Below are 24,037 nucleotides of genomic sequence, written 5' to 3'. Positions count from 1 at the left end.
TTACTTAGCAAAGACTTCTGATATGAGCTGCAATAGAGGAGGCAGAGTGAGCCCTTGAGGTATTTATTCTTTTTACTCAGAGATATTTTTGAGCTAGTCCTATCCTGTAAGTTGCTCTAAGAGTGGTACAGTAAGTGGGGCAGATATGCAAACATTGCACAGGCATCTAATAAGAGCTGTATGAGAGATATCCAAGGTAAGAACCTAGTATAAACAGGAAAGGTAATTTATAAAAAAGCAATTTTCTGGATTCTATGACAATCTTTATCATAAGTTCAATTCAACAATATGTTTTAATATGGTAGCGTGAATTTGCACTCAGTGAATTGTTAGTTGTTACATAGGGAAAAATGTGTTTAATATGTGGTCTGTCCATCCAGGACCTTTCCAACTAGTTAAGAAGACATGAAAATCCATTAAACAATAAATTACACATTGAATAGCATGGTTGTTTAAGTTCCCAGGGAGTGAGTATTGAAAGAAAGCTCTACATAACATGAAAGACTCGACAAGATGAAGGTCAAATCATGACCTTAGCAACAGGGACTATAAAGATTGTAAGAGGAGATGGTTTTCCAAAGGAAACATAGGCATCTTCCTTTACCACTTTCAAACTAGAGTGATAAGGAATTATAGCAGCAGTGGAGTTGGCAAGAATAACAACATTCTTGACCTCCAAAATCTTCCTTATCTATAATTCTCATGGATTTCCATCTGTCTCAACAAAGATAAAAATATGAATTCTTTTGCAGTGTGGTCTTCTTCATCTGATATGTGTCATAATTTATAGTGTCTTAGAAGCCTGAAACTATGGCCATTTGGGGTTCACAATAAATCTAGAATACTTGTACTAAATCTGTTTGCGTATTTGTGTATGTGTGTATATAAAATATTGTATTTCTAAATATAAATATATGTATACACAAATATGAATATATTTACAGTGCTATCAAGTATTCTGAGTCTGTGGGATTATAGATTAGACATACAAATACCACCCAGGTTTTAAAAGCCTAATCAATTTTATATAATCATTTTAAAGTATTTTAGGAGAAACTTTCAGTTTTCCTTTGCTTTGTTAACTCTTCATCCATATTCAGTTCTCATAAAAAAATTGTATGTTTTTCCTGCTGCAGTTAGCATAATTTCTCTCTTCATGTTTGATTATTTAATTCAATATCAGGATTGCTTGGTTTGGCAAGATCTTTTAGCATCCAGGAAGTTAAAATCATGCATAGAAAATTATGTTCTGCTTCATTATGGGGGCAGGTCTTATTTTTATGTGTTGTTTCTATTATAACACATAGTAAAATATAGTCTTCCCTTTTGAAAGTACATGCAGATAAAGTTATTTATATCCTTTGGGGCCTCTTATGAAAAAGTGAAGCCACCAGAATTAGAAGTCAGATTCCAGATGTTCTTTGTTTATTAGCATTCATTGCCCTCGTTCAGGTCCATGTTACTTTTGTCCTGAATTTCTGAAGGCACTTTCCATCTGCCCCACCTCTAAAGTGTTTGTGAGTTTAAAATCCCCTTGTTTTATACTCATGGCAAAGCAAATTTCTGAAAACCCACCCACCTCTGTTAAAAATGCCTAAGTGGCTCTTGGATGCCTGTTGTTTTAATTTCCTAACATGGCATTGGAAACCTTTCACAATAAGATCTAACATCTCTTTTACATTCTTATTTCTCAGTACACTCATTTCTCCGTTTACTATATAGACTGGCCAATAAGACTATGCAGCTATAACTGAACATGTCTTGTTTTTATCTGCATGTATTTAGTTATATGGTACCTGTTTCCTAAAATGACATCTCTCCCTCTCCTGACCTTGTAGTGGCTGTCTTTTTAGGCTGAAATCAAATCTCTCTGGTCTTAAAGTTTCTCTCTTCTATATATTCGTATTCCATTTATATTCCAATAAAATGTGTGTCTTTCTTGGTCCTGTGTTATTATAATTTATGTGAATATCTCTCTTTCACTGTCCAGTACTTCACTCAATAACATTTAATATGTCTCTACTGTGGGTTATGCTCTTTTATAAGAAATTTTGGAAACAAAATAGAACACAACAGAATGTTTGTGCTAATAGAGTTTATATTGAATTTAGTGGGTCAACAGCTAAACACAGTTACAAAACAATATGATATAAATGATCACAAAAGAATATATGAAATATTATATAAAAAGATAAGAAAAGGGACCTAAGTCTGCCTGCAAAAATAAAGGAAGTCTTCATTAATGGTAGGTTAATATAAGACTGAGACTTCAAGAATGAAGAGAAATTTACTTGTCAGGCAATAATGAGGAAAGACTCAGATAAATTGAGAGAATTAGATTGTTAAATGGGCCCAAGGGATTCAGTAAAGTTAGGTTTAGAGTGCATATAGAGGAAATGCAGTAGGAGTCAGGTCATAAAAAGCATTTTGTGCCCTACTAAGTCTGTAAGAAATAAGAAAGAACTGAAAAAAAATGAACAGAGATTTGCTTATCTGAAATACTGCCCAGGCTGTGGTGTAAAGAGAGGATGGCTTGGAATACATTAGACCTGAGAAGGGGAGTGAAATTAGATGATTGCTTCTGTGGTTCAAATGAGACATGATTAAATAATGAACCATGGTGGTGGCCTTGAACATGGAGAGGGGAGGCAGATTTGACAATGAAAAGAGGTAGCGGGTAGAAGTGGCAGGATTTTGTGGCTGATTGCTTACAGGAATGAGAGAAGGAGGGTTGAAACCACTCTGGTTTTGGCAAGGGCAGCTAAAGAAGCTGGCTTTCCAGTCACAAAAACAGGAAATAAGAGAGGAAAGGTTGGTAGAAGCAGCAAGAGCATGAGGTTGTTTTAGGACAGGTTGAGTTTGAGGTATTTAGAACTTTATGTTGAGTTGTCAATTTGGAAGTTGGAAGAAATGTTAAAGAGCTCAAGAGAGAGATGAAGAGAGAACTCAAAAGAATATGAAAGTATTGATTTGGGACTTGGAAACAACACAGGTAATTAAAATAGTTGCATGGAATGATGGAGTGTCCAGGCTTAGATAGAATAGGATCAGAGAGAACTGAAAAGTCTGAACGTATAAGGAGCAATAGGAAGCTTATGATTCATTAACAAAAGACTAAGAAGGAAGTTTCAGGGGAGTGTAGTGTAATGGAAGTTGAGAAAGGAGAACGTTTTCAATGGCGTTACATGCTAGTAATGATTAAATATTATCCATTGGATTTGGAAATTAGGGATCCTTGATTACTTCATCAGGTCATTTTCAATGAGGGCAAATGCAGTCTTCAATAACTTCAGAAATGAAAAAGTGGAAACATCAGGTATTGTGTCCTCTTTTGATTAGGTAAGAAATGAAGAACTATTATGTGATAGGACAATAGCCAAAAACAAACACAGTATTGTTGAATGTTTTATTTTTGTGGGGTTATTTTTATAGGTGATAGATCTCAAGTATGAAATTCCTAGGAGAATAATCCAGTGGAAAGCAATAAAAACAAACAAACAAACAAACAAAAAAAAACACTTGAGTAAGAGGGTACTTGATAGAAGTTATTTTCAGTCAAGATGATTTGTACATTTTAGAAAGAAAAGGTGATGGAATAGTCTTTGAACAATGTACGGATGAAGGCAAGATTTTAGGTGAAGAAGTGAAACAGTTGTTTTTTCTTTCTGTGAATTAGGAAACTAGGTCATTTACTATGATATGTTGAGAGGAAGGGGACTTTGAAGAAATGGGTGCATAGTTGAAATAACTACTGTGTAGATTTGGAGGACTTAAGTGCATGTTGCAGGATGTCTGAGCAGTGTTCAGAACCCATCTGAAGTCAGACACCATGAAGTCTTCATGGTACCTTTATTAAGAGTTGGGTGATTTTCCTCCAAGGCAGAAATAAAGAATAGTTTGATGCAGATTTGAGGAATTTAAGTTTGAATAAAATTGAAATATTGTGTAAGGGATATAGAGGTGATACTATGAAAATTTGGAAGAATGAACCATGAGGTGTTGAAGCCAGGAGTAGATTTGATGGCCTTAAAAGTGAGTGGTAGGGGCTTCCCTGGTGGCGCAGTGGTTGAGAGTCTGCCTGCCAATGCAGGGGACACGGGTTTGTGCCCCAGTCCGGGAAGATCCCACATGCCGCGGAGCGGCTGGGCCCGTGAGCCGTGGCCGCTGAGCCTGCGCGTCCAGAGCCTGTGCTCCGCAACGGGAGGGCCCACTACAGTGAGAGGCCAGCGTACCGCGAAAAAAAAAAAAATGTGGGTGGTAGTTCAGGAAAAATGAGAATTTCCTTTCGGCTGAAGGTGAGGTGTGTTGCTCTCAAACCTAAGGGTATATAAAAATAATCAAGAATATCATGTTAAAAGTTCAGGTTTTTAGGCTATCCCTACAGACTTTAAGGTGAGTTTTTGGAACCTACATTTTTAAACCATCCAAATGAGGATGTAGGAGGTCTTCAATAACAATTAGAAAACAAACAAACACTGGGAAACAACTTCAGTTGAGAACAAAGATTAAGAATGAGTCTGTAAAGGTTAATGGGTGTTGTGTTGTCATGAACTTGAGCATTTTTTGCTGAGGAATGTAAAATTCTTCCTTCAGATAATATATTAGGCCAAGGAACTTACCAAAAACTCCAAGAACTAATAAGTGAGTTCATAAAGGTTACAAGATCAACAAACAAAAGTCAATCACACAGGAAGATCAGCTCTGTGCTTTGTGACCACCTAGAAGGGTGGAATAGGGAGGGTGGGAGGGAGACACAAGAAGCAAGAGAGAGGAGATCTGGGGATATATGTATATGTATAACTGATTCACTTTGTTATAAAGCAGAAACTAACACACCACTGTAAAGCAATTATACTCCAATAAAGATGTTAAAAAAAAAAAAAAGTCAATCACATTTCTATATGTTGACAATGAACACATGGAAACCAAAATTAAAAACACAGTACCAGACTTCCCTGGTGGCACAGTGGTGGCGCAGTGGTTAAGAATCCACTCGCCAATGCAGGTTACACAGGTTTGAGCCCCGGTCTGGGAAGATCCCACATGCCACAGAGCAACTAAGCCTATGCACCACAACTACTGAGCCTGTGCCCTACAACTACTGAGCCTGTGCCCTAGAGCCCACGATCTACAACTACTGAAGCCCGTATGCTTAGAGCCGGTGCTCTGCAACAAGAGAAGCCACCACAGTGAGAAGCCCATACACTGCAGTGAATTATAGCCCCTGCTCACCGCAACTAGAGAAAGCCCATGCAGCAACGAAGACCCAACACAGCCAAAAATAAAATAAAGCAAATAAATTAAAAAAAATCACACACACACACACACACAATACCATTTGCAATCACTCCAAAGAAATGACATATATAAGTATAAACTTAAGAAAATATGTACAAGATCTATATGCTCAAAAGCACAAAATACTGATGAAAGAAGATCTAAATAGATAGATAGACATACTGTATCCATGAATTGAAAGAGTCAACATGGTAAAGATGTAAATTTTTCCCACATTGATATGTAAATTTAATGCAATTCCTGTCAAAGTCCTAGCATGATTCTTGCAGACATGGCCAAGCTTATTCTAAAGTGTTGTTGAAAGGTACAGGCCCTAGAACAACTAAAACAATTTTGAAAAAGAAGAATAAAATGGAAGAATTGCAGTACCAATATTAAGACCTGTTGTATAGCTCGAGTAATCAAGATTGTGTGGTCACGGTAGACAGACAGACATTTAGACCAAGAAAATTCAGTAAAGAACTGAGAAATAGACACATACATGATTTTTGGCAAAGCTGCAAACCAATTCAATGGAGGAAATTTTCAACACATGGTGAATGAGCAATTGGACATCCACAGGAAAAAAAGAAAAAGGAATCTTGACTAAACCTCACACTTTACACAAATGATATGCTAGGTAAAATGTGCAAAAAAAATGTGAACAGATTGTTTTTGAAACAGAGCTGGCAGGCCTGGAGTCTTTCCCTCCCTGGCTAGAGCCTCTTGATAGTATTCCTTCACTAGCCACTGTGATTCCAAGGTAATTCCACAGTTCTGCTAGGAAAATAGTTCTCAAAGGTTAATGTGCACCAGTATCAGCTGGAAGCTTTGTTTAAAGACAGATTGCTGAGCCCCACACCCAGAGTCTCAGATGCTCTGTAGGTCTACGAGAAGAAGCAGTGATTTACATTTCTAAGTTGTTCCTAGGTAACACTGATGCTGCAGGTATGCGGACCCACCTCGAGAACCACTGTTCTAGGTATCCAGAGAGCAAAGGTGAATATTCACTATTCACAAAGGTGAATATTACTATTCATGTGATAAGGAACCAAGAGAAAATTTTGAACAAGTGACCAATGTCACTTATAATAATAATTTAATGCATATTTGGAAGATAGCTCTGAGTGAGAAGAGATTAGAAGACCAGTGAAAAGAATGCTACAGTGCTCCAGAAAAGTGAAAGGAAGGGGCATATTTAAGGAGCCAGATGTCTAACTGGTGTTTATTCGTGACAGATTGGAAGTCAGCAAAAAGAAAGAGGTAGGATTAGTGATGTACTGAAACATTTTAGCTTGAGAACTAAGTTTCCTTTCTATGATGTAACTGAGAAAATTTATCACTACCATTCAGCTATGCAAAAAGAAAATATGGTTATTTATTTTCTATAACTGATTTAACTTTCCTCCTAAGCCCCTACTATCAAAGGATGACTAGAACTTTAAATGGCCAATTAGTGGAAATGAATCTTTAGAAGGGGAAAAATGTCTCTTTAAAGAAGCTCCACCTTTTTCAGGTAAAAAGCTCAGTATCCTGTACATTCTCTTTCTCTCTGTTCTTCTAAAAATATGTCATTTTGCTGTTTGAGGAGGAGTGAGGGGTATTGTGACTTAGAGGTATCTGAGTGTCAGTGGCATTGCCACCTCATGGTCTCAGATGTCACTCCCTCTATGGTTGTTTTCTGCCATCATCCATGGTTATTGATATTTGTATTCATGATGGTTTCCTCTTTCTGATGCAGGTTGTTGTTGGTCCAGCTGTCCTCTCAGCATCTCTTGGTTCTATTACCAAGACAGGTGGTAACTTCTGGTGTCCTGCATGTCATGTGTTGACCATGAACAATCAACAGTGTAACCCAGCTCTCTACTTAAGCATCTTCTCCCAAATATGCCATTCAACTACTTCCACACTGCACTGGATCTAGATCCCAGGCAAATCACCTCCTTTGGGAGGTTAACAACCTACCCAGGCTTTTCACAGGAAATCAAGCTATATGTTCTCAAAGTCTTCATATTTTATTCTTCATATTTATAACCCTGGGTGTGAGGAAAACAGAATTAATGGGCTCTTCTCTTACCATTTCACTTCTTCTTCTCACATGCCAAGGAAGTAAAGGGAGGTTCTCCATTTTCTATCAGTGTTAGGGAAGGAATTCCCCTGTATAACATCTTCTTCATTCCTGAGGTGGCATTCATCCTGCCCCTTTTCCAGAAGCCACAGTCATGGATGAATACAGGTGAAAAATGGTTATATTAATAATGTAAGATACATAAGAAGGCATGAAATATGCAAAGTATCTCAGCCACAAGGAGATAGAGAATATGAAAGAGAAGCTACTTTGTTAGAAAAGATGGCTTACTCTGCTTGAGTGATATTGAATTTGTCTTGCCATCAGTCATACAGATGGAGATAATCCAACAGAATCTGGGGACATAGATCTGAAGTTCAGAAATAAGATTGTGTTGAAAGTATAGATATAATAATTCTCCAAGTAATTCTTCAGGTTGCCTGGCCATTTAATTTAAAGCAAAACAATCAGTTAATTAAAAGCTGTGTCCTTGGCTGGAATATATTCAAGCTAATTGGAGTGGTTTTACCGTCATTTTTTTTTTTTTCCGGAATGTCAGACTAGTTAACTATTTTGACTATAACCATGGATTATACTCTATGTTTAATAGTTACTTTTGACATTGGGAGTTTGGAGAATTAATTTCACATAGTAAAATTACAGATAGTGACAGAGTATTGTAGAAATGGTTCTATTTATTTATTATGAAAGTCATGTGGTTTCAACTTATTTCTGAGTTGCACTGAAGAAGGAACACGTTTATAATTACTCCTGCTCATACTTACAGCTCAAAGTTTCTGTTTGATGGGGGACTTGAAAACACATTCTGATTGTGGTGAGAGCTCTTCTGGAATCTCCTGTCTTTGCTGAGCTTCCATCATTTCCCTGCTCTTTCTTCTTACTGTCTCCTACCCCAGCCCATGCCAGAGTTTTGCTCTATGATCCTGTTTTCCTTCTCTCTAATCAGCCACTTTTCAGATTTTTTTTTCCTGGCTTTTCCATGTATTTCTCCAATGTCTGAATGTTGGAGTCCCCCAGAGCTCTAGGCTGGGCACATTTTTTTTCCTCTTACCCCCTAGAGACCTCCTCCTGTCCTCCAATTTAACTACTGTGTTAGCCATCACAAATCAGCAGATGACTTACATTTTATATCTCTAGTTCTGACGTCTGTGAACTCCACATATTTCAACACCTGTCATCTTGGCTCAGAATTATAAGAAATCTCAAATTGAAATTATCCAAGTCAGAATTCTTGATACATCTTCTGTATTAGTCTACTTAGGTTGTGATAACAAAATACCGCAGACAACATGCCTTAAACAACATAAATTTATTTTCTGATAGTTCTGAAGACTGGAAGTCCACGTTCAACGTGCAGCAGGGTTGGTATCTGGTAAGGATTCTTCCCTTGGGGTGCAGATGTCTGCCTTCTCACTGTGTTCTCGCCTGGCATTTCCTTGGTGACTTTGTGTAGAGAGAGAGAGAGGGATCTCTTTTTTCGTATAAGGTTGTAAATGCTATCAAATTAGGATCCTATCCTCATGACATCATTTAATATTAATTACTTCTTAAAATCCATGTCTCCACAAACAGTCACATTGAGGGTTAGGGCTTCAATATGAAATTGTTGGGGGGGGTACACAATTCAGTTCACAGCCCCATTTCAGGATTCTGAAACTTTTGTTATAGGGGAAGTTGAAAGCAGATGCTACTACAAGGCTAATTCCATTCTCTGGTGTCTCTTATAAGAACACTAATCCTATCAGATCAGGACCCCACACTTATGACCTCATTTTACCTTAATTTCTTCCTTTGAGACATTACCTACAAATGCAGCCACACTGGGTTGGGGGAGGGCTGGGGCTTCAACCTATGCATTTTGAGGGGACACATATATTCAGTCTATATCATCTTCCCACCTTGAGTCTTCTCCCACAGTCTTCCGTACCTCAGTCAATGAAGGCATCATTATTAACTCCAATCCTCCAGTCATGTAATTGGCTGTATCATGAAAATCTGTGCTGAATGTGATCATGTTTCCTTTCTCCACACTTGTCTCTCTAAGCCTATTGCAACAGACTCTGAACAGGACTTCCTGCTTCCGCTCATGCTTGTCAACAATCTCTTCTCCACAAACATAAATCAGATCATTTCACTCTCCTGCTCAAAACATTTCCATATCTTTCATGTCACTTAGAATGAAATCCAATGTTCTTGCCCAGGTTTTGATGCCTTACATGATGTATGAGGCTACCAACTGCCACCTCTTTCCTACCCCTGTTTATTGTGTTATTATACCCCACTTGCATCAGTCTTCTTATGAGTCCTCATGCTTCTTCTCCACTTTTGCATCTGCTATTTCCTCTGTCTGGAATGTTCTTTCCCTAGCTCTGTGCATGGTTTGATGCCTTCATTCAAGGCCTGTGTGAATAGTGTTTGCTTCTGCTTCCATGACTCCATCCTCCATTCACTTTTTAATCCCTTGTAGCTGGGTACCACTTTGGAGAATCTGCTCTTACTACCCAAAATGCTAATCTAACAGAGAGGTTTCAGCTTGTGCATAACTAATGCTTGCTGCAGCACTTGACTCTTGGGAACTCTGTTTCTTGAATTATTCCTCTTTGCCTTTCATGACACCACTATCTGAGTTATTGATTTATTCAGGCATCTTCTAGGCATTGGGTGTGCAATGAGTGTCACTCATAAAACTGACATTCTTCTGAGGGCGAAGGTAATGAATAAACAAGTGAATGTATTGCAGGTCACCTCTGTAGAAGAGACCTTTTCTAACTACCCTGTCTAAATAATAGTCTTCCTTCTACTTTTTACTTCTTGGCTCTGTACTTATCACCACCTTCCATGCTGTTATACCTAGAATGTAAGCTCTCTGAGGGCAGGAGGTCAAGAACTTTTTTAGCTTATCTTTGCTATGACTGGTTTTCAAAGCACTGCTTAGCATGTGGTCATTGTGGCTCAATAAATATTTTCCAAGTTACTAAATCACTGCATTATTAAGCCAAAATAATCATTATTTGATGCCCTACATCTTGGTGTAATTTCAAGTAATTGTTTTTTCTTATTTTTGATGTGGACAATTCAAGCATTCACAGGTTGTTAGAAAGTGTGTACAGCATCCACATGGTCCTGAGGGAAGCTGGATGCAGTTTACACCATTACAATAAAATTGGAAAGAGAATAGAGAGGTATGAGATTACTCCACTGCTTGTCCCCAGGGAGAGGTTTATAGTGCAAAAGGTAAAGAAGAAAACTATAAACTATTTTTTCTTGATTTGAATGAAAAGGTCAGTGTGGCTGAACAACCTTGCATACTTCTGTGGTTCATTGAGGAAGAAGTCCAGGCAAGTTCACATCCGGTTGATTCCCTCTTTTACAATTTCTAGAAATAATTGCAATAAATACAATTTCTAGAAATAATTGTGCCATCATTCTTGTTGTTCCTAAGAATGTTTTGGTCAGTTGCGGAAAACAAAACGAATTCCTTAAGCTTCAGAATTTACTGGCAAACTCTCAGTGAAGCTGAGGAGCTTATAAAGTTCTAGAAAAGCACAACAGTGTAGACTGAGTGAAAAAATGTATGTGTTTTTTGTTGTTTTTACTGTTAGAAATATATCACTTAATGAATTGTAGTGTGTAAATATTCCCTTTTGAATCCACAATGAAATCCTGGTTTCAGAATGTAAGACTCACACACACACAGATACACACAGACATATTTAGAAATGAAGCATCTTGAAGATCAAGCATTGAAAATTGCAAACTGCTACATGATACCACACCCTCCTGTTCTGTTCTTTTAGTTGGAAGTGGGAAATAAAACCTACTGTCATTGCACTGATGGAAGCAGAAACCCAGATGCATCAAGTCCTTGGCAGGGTATTTCACCCAGCCCACCTCCCACACCTGGCATTAAATATGCCCCAGTGAGTAGCCTGCCCTCTATAATAAGTTTGAGAAGTTCTCTACCTCATCCTCTAACACAACTGCCATCCAAAGAATCCTCCTAAATTGTGGTCCTTCCGCTGTATGATTTGTGCCAAGAACTTCAAAGACAAAACCCATTTTTAAACAATCTAAATTTTGCTTCATTGCTATTGTCACTGCTATCTATGAGGAGGTGACTGGTGGTGGTCATGACAGTGGCAAATTCCTGACTTGACAAGATGCGGTAGGCGGTATTTTGAGATGACCTCCAAGATTCCTACCCCTCCAGTGTGTATAATCTTGTATAATTCCTTCCCCTTGAGGATGGAAGGAATCTGCAATTTGCTTCGAGCTGGTAGAATATGATACAAGTGAAGAGGATTTTTTAGATGTGATTAAGGCCTCTAATCATTTGACTCTGAGTTAGTCAAAAGGGAGATTATTCTGGGTGGCCCTGACCTAATCAGGCAAGTCCTCCTCTGAAGTTAGAGACTCCCGCTGTTGCTGGCTTTGAAAAAAACAAGACATCTTGAATTCTAAAGCAGAAAGAAAATGAATTCTGCTAACAAACTAAGGGAGCTTGGAAGCAGATCCTCTCCTAATCAAGCATCCAGATAAGAACATAGCTCAGCCAACATCTAGTTTCAGCTCTGTGAGACCCTGAGCATAGCACCCAAGTAAGATGTATCTAGACTCCTGACTTAACAGAACCTGTGAAATAATAGACATGCTCTTTTAAGCTGTTAGGTTTGTAGTAATCTATTACACAGCATAGAAAACTGACACACAAGGGTAAAGGAAGTTAAAAATGGTCCCTGAGCAAAGACAAGGATTCAAGGCATTAGATGTGCTATCAGGGCAAAAAGGAGTGAAGAATACTGATGAAATTCCAGATTTAGAGTGCCTGATAATCTGAGGCTCTAGATGGTGCTTTAAATTTGTCTACTCATAATATCATTTATACAAATCTCACATTCTCATTCTCTAACCCTATGTTATTATCTTCATTTGTAAACTCACTAGACAGTGCAACTCCTTTGTTTGACAAGTATAAAATGTACCACCACCTGGATAAAAACAGAAAAAAGAAAATAAACGATTTGGAGAGTTTCAAATATACAGATGTTTTGTGCTGAATAAACTATCATTCTGGATTGGTGACTGATCTGAATTTCATTTTATTTGGATGTTTTGGGACCATGCAGATATACCACCTGAAGTTATAGATAACAATAAAAAGCCAGATTTGTTTGTTAGTGATGACAATATGTAATTTGATAACATGAATTAGAATCTTTCTAAGCCTGTGCCCATGTGTTTGATAAACTGTTTCTATTTTTCCATTATACCAGAGTTTAATATATACTTTAAGTGAATTATAATAATACCTACAGCCATTCAAATAATCAAATTTACATTAGTATTTCGCTTCCCATAAATAGAGCTTCTTATTTCTTTCTCTGTTGTTCATTGCACCCCAGTTTCATTCTTAAGTGTCCGGTCCTGTTGGCAATGATTTATTATAATAGAAGAATATAACACTAAAAAAAAAAGAAAGAGCTAGGGATTCAATTTGGCAGAATAGACAAATTCTTATTTCTTCTAGCTTAGAAAATTCTGATCCTGCAGGATAGTTAGTAGCCTTCAACATTCAGAAAAACAATTAAGTGCTTACATATAAAACTGGGAGGATTTTTTGGCAATACCACATTACTGGTCACTGAGAATAATTCACAGATAGTAACACAAAGTTCCTGCCTTCAAGTTTTTTCAGTAAAGTGGATGAGAGAATGCTATTTCACAAATAATACTAATTTAAGTGAATGTGACAAGAATCTCCCTTGTTGATATATAGGGACTGTGGCAATTCAGAAAAAGAAAGATGGGAAAGAAGGGGTTCTATTCGGGGGGATAGAGTATGAGTTCTCAACGAATTTTAAAATTTAATTTGTTATATATATTTGGTGTCTGAATTTCTCTGGCATATAGGAAACCTTTTTTTTTTTTTAATTGTATTGAGCACTGGAGGTTGTATATATTTTTAAAACTGAAAATTATAAACCACTCAAATGAGTTTTTAGTTTGCATGTTTATACTTTTATCTGGTAGATGAATAAGTGATCAGTTGCATTATTGGAGAATTGCCTTTTGGGGGACTGCCTTCTAGACAACCAACCTAAGTATGTTCTGGGATTGTAGGACACTTGCTTCTAAGAATTTGATGGTGGCAGGAGGCATGGGGTGAGTGAGAGAGGTGGAATGAGAATATGTTACTCAGAAAAGTTCCTGGATTAAGTGTTTTTATATTAATCTCTAAATGTATGGCCCTTTCAGGCACTTCTCATTGCAAATTAAAACCACTGTCTCACTATCAAGAGTGACACTTCTTCATACAATGAATACTTGAGTTTTAAAGTGCTTCCATATATGTTATTTCAAGAAGACATGATCTCCTTTAGGAGGAGAGAAACATTTCTGTTTTTGTTTCTGCTGAAGGTCACCCTGGGCGATTGAAAAGAAAAGCATTCCTATGCATCCAGATTCACCTATTTTTGGCATGGATTTTGTAGCAGAGAAAAAAACACCAATTCCCCACTGCTTCCTGTTCTTAGCAGGTCCAGCTGTCTGAGGGGTGGTCTGTACAGTGATGGGAGCAAAAGCTTGTCACATGAAGAAGGGAGTTGCCCGTGGTCTTTCAGCTTGGGGTTCCTCAGCTGGAATTTCTGAGATTTGGCACAAACTCTAGGGAGAGATTCTAGATTGGAAAACTCCTCCCTTTAATTAATGACTGTGTCTATATCTTAGTATAATTCTTCCTTGTTTGAAGCTATACTTACATTTACATATTAATTTTTAATATTGGTTTTGTTGCGACATTACCTTAAAATAACACTTCTACAAAAGGAATTATATTTCCTATTTTTTTGTTCCAAGTCAATGTACAATGACTTTCGTCTGAATTAATGGGTAGTTCGGCATCATATAGATTATGGAAATGAGATGGTAGTCATTTCAACTTAAATTTTTTTTTAAATGGATGCAAATTTTCAAATCAAATATGTAACTTAGAAAATATAAAGTTGAATTTATGTTAAATTATTAATATGAAAAATGTAAATTTTATACTTTTCTATCTAGGCTACTTATTTGAAGTACCAACTTTGTTTCAGGAAGTAAATTGATATAATCTAGTCTTTGTGCTATTTTTTTTTTTGAATGAAACTTCTATCTCCAGTACTATTTTATTCGACAATTGTTTGAGATATTTTGTGTTTCAGGAATGGTGCTATGTCCTGGGTATTAAGAGATAAAAATGATGTACCTGGTACTCAGAGACTAGTGGAAGAAAATAGTGCACTCTGATAGGAACGGAATGAAGGAAGTACAATGACTTTATAAGACAGATTGTTTTAATCTACTTTTTGCGCCAATGTGGAAATGAGAAAGAGGAATGGCTCACTTACCAGCAGTTAATCATGTTCAGTAAACAGGTATTGGTTGGTGACCCTTTGGTATTTGGCTGACCTTGCATGAGTTATTATTAGGGATGAGAGAGCAGAACATTGAAAAGGATAGACTTCAGAGTTAGATGGGGTGTGTGTGAATTGCAATCTAGCCCTCCCTCCCCATCTCTGTGACCTTGGGCAAATGATGAGGTCCCCAGTGTACATGACTCCATTGCAATAGGAAGATAATAATAATCATACCTACCTCATCAGATTCTGGGGATTAAGAGGTGATACACAAATCACTTAGAACACTGCCTGAAGTATTAATAATGAACATGTGCTGTTGGTTTTGAACTGCAAATTCCATGTAAACCTTACAAATAGAAAATTAAAAAAATAAGTTCTTGGATCATAAGACAAAATATTTTGATAAAGACAAGATAACCCATTTGAAATCAACATTAGATAAAGTATCCAGTATTTGGTGACATTGCACTAACCAATAAGAAATCTAGCAGGATATCAGTGACAAGAAAGATAAAAGGACTCTGGCAAAAAGTTAATTATAGACTTTAAACTTATAAGAGCAGTTTCTACACTTGAAATCATGGCCTTTGATAGGTTCTTTAAGTAATCTAGTTTAATGTACACAGGAATCTTATGAGATTTAAAATATTATCCCCATTTTACAGGTGAGTAAACTAAGGCCCATATAGCTAAAGTGAATTGCTCATAGTTATACAGATAGCAATACACAGTTTCTGGATTTGAACCCATGTCTTTTAACTCTGAAACCTGAGCAGTTAACCACTTCTTACCTCTTTTATGGAGGTTGAACATGGCCTGTGCTTACACAATATAAATTTGGATAAGTCAAAAGAGAAGGGGCAGCCATCTCACACTGGGAAATTAGCTGGAGCAAAGGCATAGGGATGAGCAAGCTGTGGTTGGGGGACAGTGAGAAACAACTTGAATGACATGGTCGGATTGAACATGGGATTGATATAGTTGGGGATGCAATCAAAAGCATATAAGAAACTCAGCTTAAAGTAACAAACTAATCTGTTCTTTTCCACATAACAAGAAGTTTAGGGGTAAGTGGTTACTAGGTTACTAGGGATAGCTTAATGATGCTACCTGGGCTACCATATTTTATTTTTTCTCTTTTACATTTGTAATGGAGTGAATTTTTTCCACATGCTTTTCATTTTATGGTTATGTTAAAGCTTGAAGTAGAAAAATGGAAGAAACTTAAGGAAGAAGCCTTAAAGATCTATGCCAGACACATCTGTCTGCTTTCTTTAGGAAATCTATAGAATTCCCAAAATGACTACCACCCCAACCCCCAACCACGTAGACTCTTGCCTAGGTCTCACTGGCCTGAATTAGCTCACATAGTCACGCTAAACTACCTGGGGGCTGGTCAACTTTCAGTACAATTTTTAGCTTTGGGGATATATTATATTAACAGCAGCACAATGACTTCCCCTAAATCTTGGCGACTGTAAGGACAAGGGAAAAGAGAGCATGGAAGAGATATAAGATTTCTTAAAGCATTGATTTGGAAGCAATGCTTTTTATCCTTTTCACGTGTTCTTTACCTGACTAATAGAAAAGATTCTATTTGTGTTGAAAAATTTAAAAACAAGAAGAAACGGTGTAAGGAAGTGAGAAACCCTTATTCAAATGCTGCTTCTGCCATTTCCTGAGTTTATGCTCTTATTTACTTATTTGTTAATTAAGAGGAAGCCATAGAGACAAGTATTGGGTTAGTGTAACATGTTTTCTGAGTAAATCCTTGTGGCTTTGAGAGTCAGTAAAACATGGATTTAGATCACAAACTTTACCATATGCTTAACTCTATGACCCGATTAACTTCCTGAACTTCCCTAAAATTTAATTTCCAACTCTGAAAAATGAAGGAAGACCCTCCTGTGTGATATGGGAAAACCGACAGGACGGGTGACTGGCAAAGGAAGGAGGTTATTCTAGCTTACTAAATCCCTGCAGTTTTCAGCCATTGTGTTGCCTGCACTACACAGCCCAGGACCAACCTCAGTATGAATATCTAACTGAGTGGGGATGCTTAGAAATCAGGAAACTAAATTCTGAAAGGGACTCACAAAGTTTAACTCTGGTTTGAATAATCCACAGCTAATCTTGGGGATGGCTCTGGCACTGATTTTTGTGGGAATGCATTCTGGTACCTGCATTTACATCTCTTCTTCACGTTGTTCACTTTCACACCTGCTGCTTTAAGTATTAATGACCATTGCCTCTTGTTCACTTACTGTTTCTACTGCTCAGAACAGGTTTGGCCTGTGCTGTGGATTAAAAGTTTCTTTCTTCCCAACTCTTATGTTGAAACCTAATCCCCAATGTGATGGTATTTGGAGGTGGGGTGTTTGGGAGGTAGTTTGATCATGTGGATGGAATGCTCATAAATGGAATTAGTGCCCTTATAAGAAGAGCCATGAAAGAGTTTGCTTTCTCTTTCTCTCTCCTCATCAAGTGAGGATATAGCAAGAAAGAATCCATCTACAAACCAGGAAACATGTTCTCACCAGACACAAACCTGCTGGTGTCTTGATCTTGGACTTCCCAGCCTCCAGTACTGTGTAAAGAGACCACCTCATTTTTATCTCAAAGAGATTCCTTGTATTTAACATCATTTCCCATTTGTTTTTCATATAGTAGTAGTAGCAGTTGTATTTGTAGTCATAGTAATTTTAAGACAGAGTTACAGAAAGGAAAAGGAAGCAAAATAGGTTGTCTTAGACCCAGGCAATACAGGGCCCTTCCCAAAGTCCTACACTTTAGATGACTCTGTACCCTGGCTCTCCTTAGCTTTGTCCCATAGGACAAGAAATGCGTGGGTACAAGGGGCCTCTTCTAGGTCATATTAAATTGCTTGCAGCCCTAAAATTGCCTGATCCAATGTCCCTGAAACCACTTCTGGTCCTGCACAGGCCTCTTGAAGGCCCAGACATATAGCCATTATAGCCTCTGGGAGGAGCAGGTGTGTGGGAATGAATGGAGCATGGATTTTAGGGGATGGGTGTTCACACACATGGGCAGACATCCTTCATGCTGAGGAGCAGAATTGGAGGTGGGAAGGGAAGAGGTGAAGTCAAGGGGTCTCTAGTGATACCCTTGTCTCAGGCCTGGCAAATTGTTAGGGTAAGCCTTATAGTAGAGAGAGAGGGAAAACAAGAGGGTGTGGGTGGGAGGGAAGAAAATGCAAAGGTGCACTTGTCATTTCAGGTCCTTGAAACTGCATTCCTATTTAGGGAAAAGAGAGCTGAATCTTCTGTAAAGAACTTGGTAGGGTCAGATCAGGGAACTTTCTTTGGCTTTACTGTGCCCTGACAGGAAGGAAGCACATGTAGGCACAGTGAAAGAAAAAAGAGAGCAGCTAAGTTTTAAGATGATTATAATTGCTACTGGGAAACCAAAGCTGCTGTTGTATCTTGACTTAAGGAAACAAAACTGTCCAGTTCCATGAGCTTTAAGATGTGACTACTGAGGCAGCTCTGTGTTTCCAATCCTCCCCAGTGTATCACTACAATTTAACTCCAGTTCCCTGGGGCTCCATTCAATTTCTTGCAAATTCTGTTTCTTATAACCTAGAAGAGCTGGACTAACACAGTTGTCTAGGGGAATAATTATCCCCAACATCACTGCTGCTCTCCTCATGCCTCCAGAGACCCATCACTAAGATGTTATGAGAGATCCCTATGTTTGGGTTTGAAGTTTGCAAAATCAAAACTCTTTAACAAACTACAAATTAGCTCCCTGTTCCCTTCAGGTGATTGGAGGCAAATGCTATGAAAGCCCAGCCCATGACTACTTTGCAGATGGAGAAATTGACCTGGAAGCAGTTTTACTGGCCCCAAGCAGTGGCTGAGTCTCCATATAGTCCTAGGCACCTGTTTGAACCTGCTTCCTTCCTCCATCTGTGCATTCATATTCCTTGACTGTACATTTTAAGTGAGCAAGTTTTCCTTAGTCTATTTCAAAAATTTGGTACCAAATACAGTAACTAGTTCAAATCTTTTCCCTGCCTTTCTTTTTGGTTGCTTTTGCAAAGTGCTGAGAGATTCAGCTCATTGACTTTGCTGCACAGGCCCATCCTTCTCTGCACAGTTCTAATTTCTAACTCCTGTTGAGAACCATTGTGTGAAGCATTGTTAGGCTTCCATGCCCACTCCATCCCCAGCCTTTCTTCCTAAATTGCCAACAGCGCCAATTAGTACCACATGTGGTGTGAGTTTGCACAGTGCCTGTGGTAGCCAAGTCCTTAAAATGTGGCCAAAATGCAAACTGGCCTGTAGACAAGTTCTTGGGTGTGAGTTTAGGGGAAAAAGTTTAATCACTGCAACATAAATATCAGCCCTTTTATTCCCCATCCCTCCTGGAATGCTTTACACCTTTTAAGTGAAATAGGCAAAAAGACTTGGAGTGCTCCAAAAGAGAAAATATGACAACATACTTTAAATAAAATTATGAGCAAATCATTTCAAACTTAGCTGAGGAGCATTAGCGTTTTGCACCTGTAACCACTTATCATCATGACAGAAGCAAGTCCAGATCTCCTTGCCCCTCACAACCCCTTGGATCTTTTGCCAATTACAAGAAATCCCATTGTTTGGGTCAGGTACCTTTTTTTTGTGAATATGAACATCTAATCCTGATTTCCCTGTGTGCTTTTTCCCCACAGATGTGCTCTATCATTCCAAATTGTAACAAATCCCCTTGAGGGTTTTTTTTTTTTTTTTTGCCACATTTTCTTCTGCTGTAGTTCTATCTTCATGCTGAACTCAAGTCTGGCTCTGTCTTCCCTGGAGAGTTAACAAAGATTCTAGACAAATCTCCTTATTCATCTCTGCCCCAATCTGGGAAAAGTGTGGGGAGAGTAATGACATAATAAGTGGACACTGTTAAATGCTGGAGACTCTCATAGGCACTTTATTATATCATTGATTTAATGATCAAATGATCCCTGCAATGTAATTATTGTTCCCCCAATTCTAAAGATGAAGAAACTAAAGTTGCTCTAATTTATAAATTTATACATGAAAGTCAAACCCAGGTCAGCTGATCTGTACAGTCTCAACTCCTTCATTGTGCTAAACTTTCTGCTCCATTAAGAGTCCCCAGTTGTTTGTGAGACACATTAGTCATTGGGTCCCTCACCTCTCAAGAGGAACACCAGGGCAAAGTGGGACATCACAGCTCCAAGGTGTCCTATCAAGAGGATATATGTAAATCACTGGTTCTGTATGTTCACTTATAAATTTAGTTTTCATTTTTTGCTTGTATTGGATTGGTCAAAAAGTTCATTCAGGTTTTTCTGTCACTTCTTAGGGAAAAACCCAAACAAACTTTTTGGCCAACCCAAGAGGAGATCAGCCAATGCACTCTTCAAGAACCCTGAAACATGATATCATGTTTCTTAAAATAAGCAGAAGGCTCTCAGTCCCTGAACACTGTTTCCCACATTGCTATAAGATCCTGTTTCCCCAAGTTTCCCACTTATATGAAATTGCTGGGGCAAATAGGGCATTCAGGGGGGAATATTCCCATGCTCTCTTTCTGCCTGATGGCAGGTCATCCTCTTTAAATAACCAGATGTGGGCTCACCTTGTTACATCACTGACATCACTCAACAAAACATATTTGTAGTTGTGCTGGCCAGCTGGCATTTTGGCCAAATCAGAATTGAATTATTTCTCTGTGTTTCTTCTGCTGAGCATGCCAAGTGGTTGTCCAGATCACAATTTGGGCTTTGGCAAGAAAAGAAAAATCTTGCTGACTAGATCAACTAATTTCCCTAATATATCAAGCTTTCACCTCAAGATTAAAAATGATCATTCTTGATCCAGCTGGGTATAGTCAGTGACCTGGGGTCTGTGTGTATCTTATTACCAACACCCAGCGGCACAAACCACAGCCTAAGTGTATGCATGGAAAACAACCCTAACCAAAGATTACGCGGTTTGGGCTGGGAAAAGCAATTCGTTCCATTTACAAACATCTGCCGGAAAGGTCAGACATAGGCTGGCCAATCCCTGGGCTCTGATTCTGGAGACTATTTTGGTTGCAAGTACTGTGTCCAAGGGATATTAAAATTCAAAGAGAACCCAACCTCGGGCAGAAATCTTTGACAGTTAACTCCAATTCAGTCCAAAGTAAGATTTCACAGTCCTTTTCTAAAGGTGTTAGACCAGAGAAACAAGTGAGAGAATTTATTATTTTTATTCAATTACATAGAGGAACAGTAGAGAGAAAGGACGTGTGTGTGTGTGTGTGTGTGTGTGTGTGTGTGTGTGTTTCAGAGAGAGAGAGAGATATTATTGTTAGTACCTCTTAAAGTCAGGATTTTGTTTCCTTGTCTGTCAAAAAGAAATTGTTTTCAGGTTACCAATGTGCTGCTAACAAAATATGGGGCATTTTATTTAATTTTTTTCATGGAAAGCTATGCTACCACTCAAGTTAATTTAAAATAAAGTCCCTCATAATAATGTGCAGTTTAAGCAATGAAAACAACAGAGACTATCAGTTTTCATTTCAGAGTATTGGAATGAAACATTCTTTCAGCTTGGGGGTCAGTGAACACATACTGTTATAATTCCATACAAGCCTGTGCTCCAAAGAGCTCATTTCCCTGATCTGATCTGAGCAGGGATGTATCTGTCAGGGAAATTCATTACCAGTCTCCCAGAATTGCCAAATGAAGTGAACCGCTCAGCAGGGCACACTGCACATGTACAAGAAGCAAAACCTACTACTATTTATTGGCTACTAAGAGAAATTTCCTTTTAGGATCCACAAACATGGCTTTAATTTAGTGGGGTTTATTTTGAGGTGGTGGGGAAAAATGGGGAGATAAAAGAGGAGGGGAAGTTTCAGAACATTTTTTCTCATGTAAACGGAACAGCATGTTTCCCCTCCTGGTCTACCAACAGGAGAAAAACACCAATCTAACAATTTTTCTTGCGGGTATCAAATTCTCACCTCTCCATTTGGGCTTGAGTGTGGTAAGGGCTGAATCCAGAGGGTGCCTTACCCTCAATAGCTGGGAAACGGCATTTATCATCTATCTTTTTATTTTTACTGTCTTTATTGTTATGCTAATTACAATCTAGCAATTCTTTATCCATCAAAGTGAAGAGACAGAATTTTTTGCATTTATGTTTGAGGTTGTGCTTGGATTTGCATGGGTGTTTGTCAGAATGGTATTAGGTCTTCAAACTTAATCAGAATTTTAGCACAGAGAGCTTGTGTTGGTTTGTAATTTGAAACCTATTGTGACTTGAAGCTCAAAGGGCTACAAGAGTGTGGTAGATTAAAGACAGCTGTAAATTCTTTGAGGGATGCAGTCTAATTCTACTCCCCTTAGGTTGGTCTAAGTGACTTATTCAACTAATAAGATGTGAATGAAGTGGCAGCTGGACATTCCAAGTTTAGGTTGTAAGAAGTCTGGTAGTTTCTTCCCAGGAATGCTCACTCTGTTAGCCCTGAACTGCCATGTAAGAAATTTGACAATCCCCCACCCCAAACCAAGCCCATCATCATGTAGGCCCTTGGTCAACATCTGAGCTGAGTCCAGCATTTGGGTTATTCCTGCCAAGGTGCCAGAGATGGTTTCTATCCACTAGACCAGCCTGTCCACCTGCTGAATACCACCAAGTTGACAATGCTTATAGTAAGAAAAATTTCCCAGCTTACGTGTCCATCCCAAGAACCATGAGAGCTAACAATAAATTGTTGCTTTAAGCCATTAATTTTAGGAATGTTTGTTAAACAGTAATAGATTACTGAAAAAAGCAAAATTCAACAATGGAAGCATACTACTTTATACACTAGAATGGTCATGTAGTTCTTGTCTTTTTTTGCTGTATTTTTTATCCATTGAATCTCAGATTGATTCTCACTCCCTCTTAAGCAACCTCTGTCCCTATTCCTGCCCAAGACAGATTAGATTCTCATTCTCTTTATTAAGCCCTCCTCCCTCAAATTCAGTGCCTTTAGGGGAGGTAATATTTTTTAATTAATTGTATGTTTATGTAGGAAACATAAATTATATATCTACCAATGTAAATCATCATGTTCACTGCTGGAGAAATTTGGGAGCCTCTCAGTTTCTTTTCTGTATTCCTCAAACCTAGCACACATGTTGTTGGAGCTTGACATATGCTAACTTTTGCTAAATTCAAACTGAGGATGTACTCTCTTTTCATCCAGTTAATTGGTTTGATCTGAATTTCTGCATTTACTATTGCACAGTAGTATGATGAACAGTGATAGCAAATAGAACCAAGTGCAAATCCTGGCTTGGCCGAATATAAGGTGCATGAATGGAGTGAAACTTGTTTTCACTTTCTTTTATGATGAAGGTAACCTGATGAAGCCAGAAGACCTGGGGGTTAAATCCCAATTCCACCACATCTCAACAGTTCCTCAGTTTCCCAACTGGTAAAGTAAGAATAATATTATTCAACTTCTAGGGTGGTTATGAGAATTGAATAAACTAATGTGTATAAAGTGGGTTAAAACCATGTCCTATACATAGTAAGCACTAGAAAAGGGTTTGTTAAATAAAATTATTTTAAAATATATAACATTTAGAATAGTACCTGGTATATGTAATAGACATGATGAAAAATATTTTTTGTCATACCATTGCCCTTTTGTTTGGCCTATTGGCACTTAAAAAGAAGTAACAAATTTATACATTGTTTATCTTTTTAAAATCTTAAGTAATGTGTGGATTGGAAAATAATTTGGTTTAATAATACATGCCAAATTTATGTATGTATGTGGATAAATCCAGCTGTTTATTGATTCACAATTGTCTCATATGAGAAGGCTCTCAGGTGGGCATGAGCCCAGTGTTTTAATTCTCCATCTTTTTTTTTTTTTTTTTCAAAATTACCTCATTTATTGTTGGTTTGAAAATCTAATACTACTGAATGGTAGTGAGTGATACTTGGTCAAAATCTCACCAGTGCATCTACTGTATACTTTGTTTTCCTTGAAAATTATTCCGGTTATTTAATATTTGAATCACTGCTGGGAAGAGAGGTGAGGGCAAGAATACAAAGAAGGGAGGTAGGAATACAGAAAAAGCAGATACATTATATATTTCCTGGAAATTCCATGTCATTGGATCCAACTCATTCCTGTTTCATACCAATCTTTATACTAAAGTCATAGACGTTTAATTACATTTAACTTGCTAATTATATTCTTTAACTTGGGTAAATATAGAAGTAGGAATTTCTAATTTTTATAATTA

The 24,037-nt window shown here is 37.9% G+C and overlaps 1 long non-coding RNA gene across 1 annotated transcript in view; it reads left to right on the top strand.

The window, feature by feature from the left end:
• The window catches only part of LOC307182145, a 62,208-nt gene extending 38,960 nt beyond the window's left edge, over window positions 1-23,248 (top strand). The window contains exon 3 of the long non-coding RNA XR_013827134.1: window positions 23,136-23,248. This is a non-coding gene — a long non-coding RNA (uncharacterized lncRNA). The remainder of the gene's footprint in view (window positions 1-23,135) is intronic.
• Window positions 23,249-24,037: the final 789 nt, after the last annotated feature.

This window comes from Stenella coeruleoalba, assembly GCF_951394435.1.
Source record: "Stenella coeruleoalba genome assembly, chromosome: 2".
NCBI lineage: Eukaryota > Metazoa > Chordata > Mammalia > Artiodactyla > Delphinidae > Stenella > Stenella coeruleoalba.
Note: the sequence above shows the minus strand (reverse complement) of the source record. Positions and strands in the feature narration are given on the sequence as shown.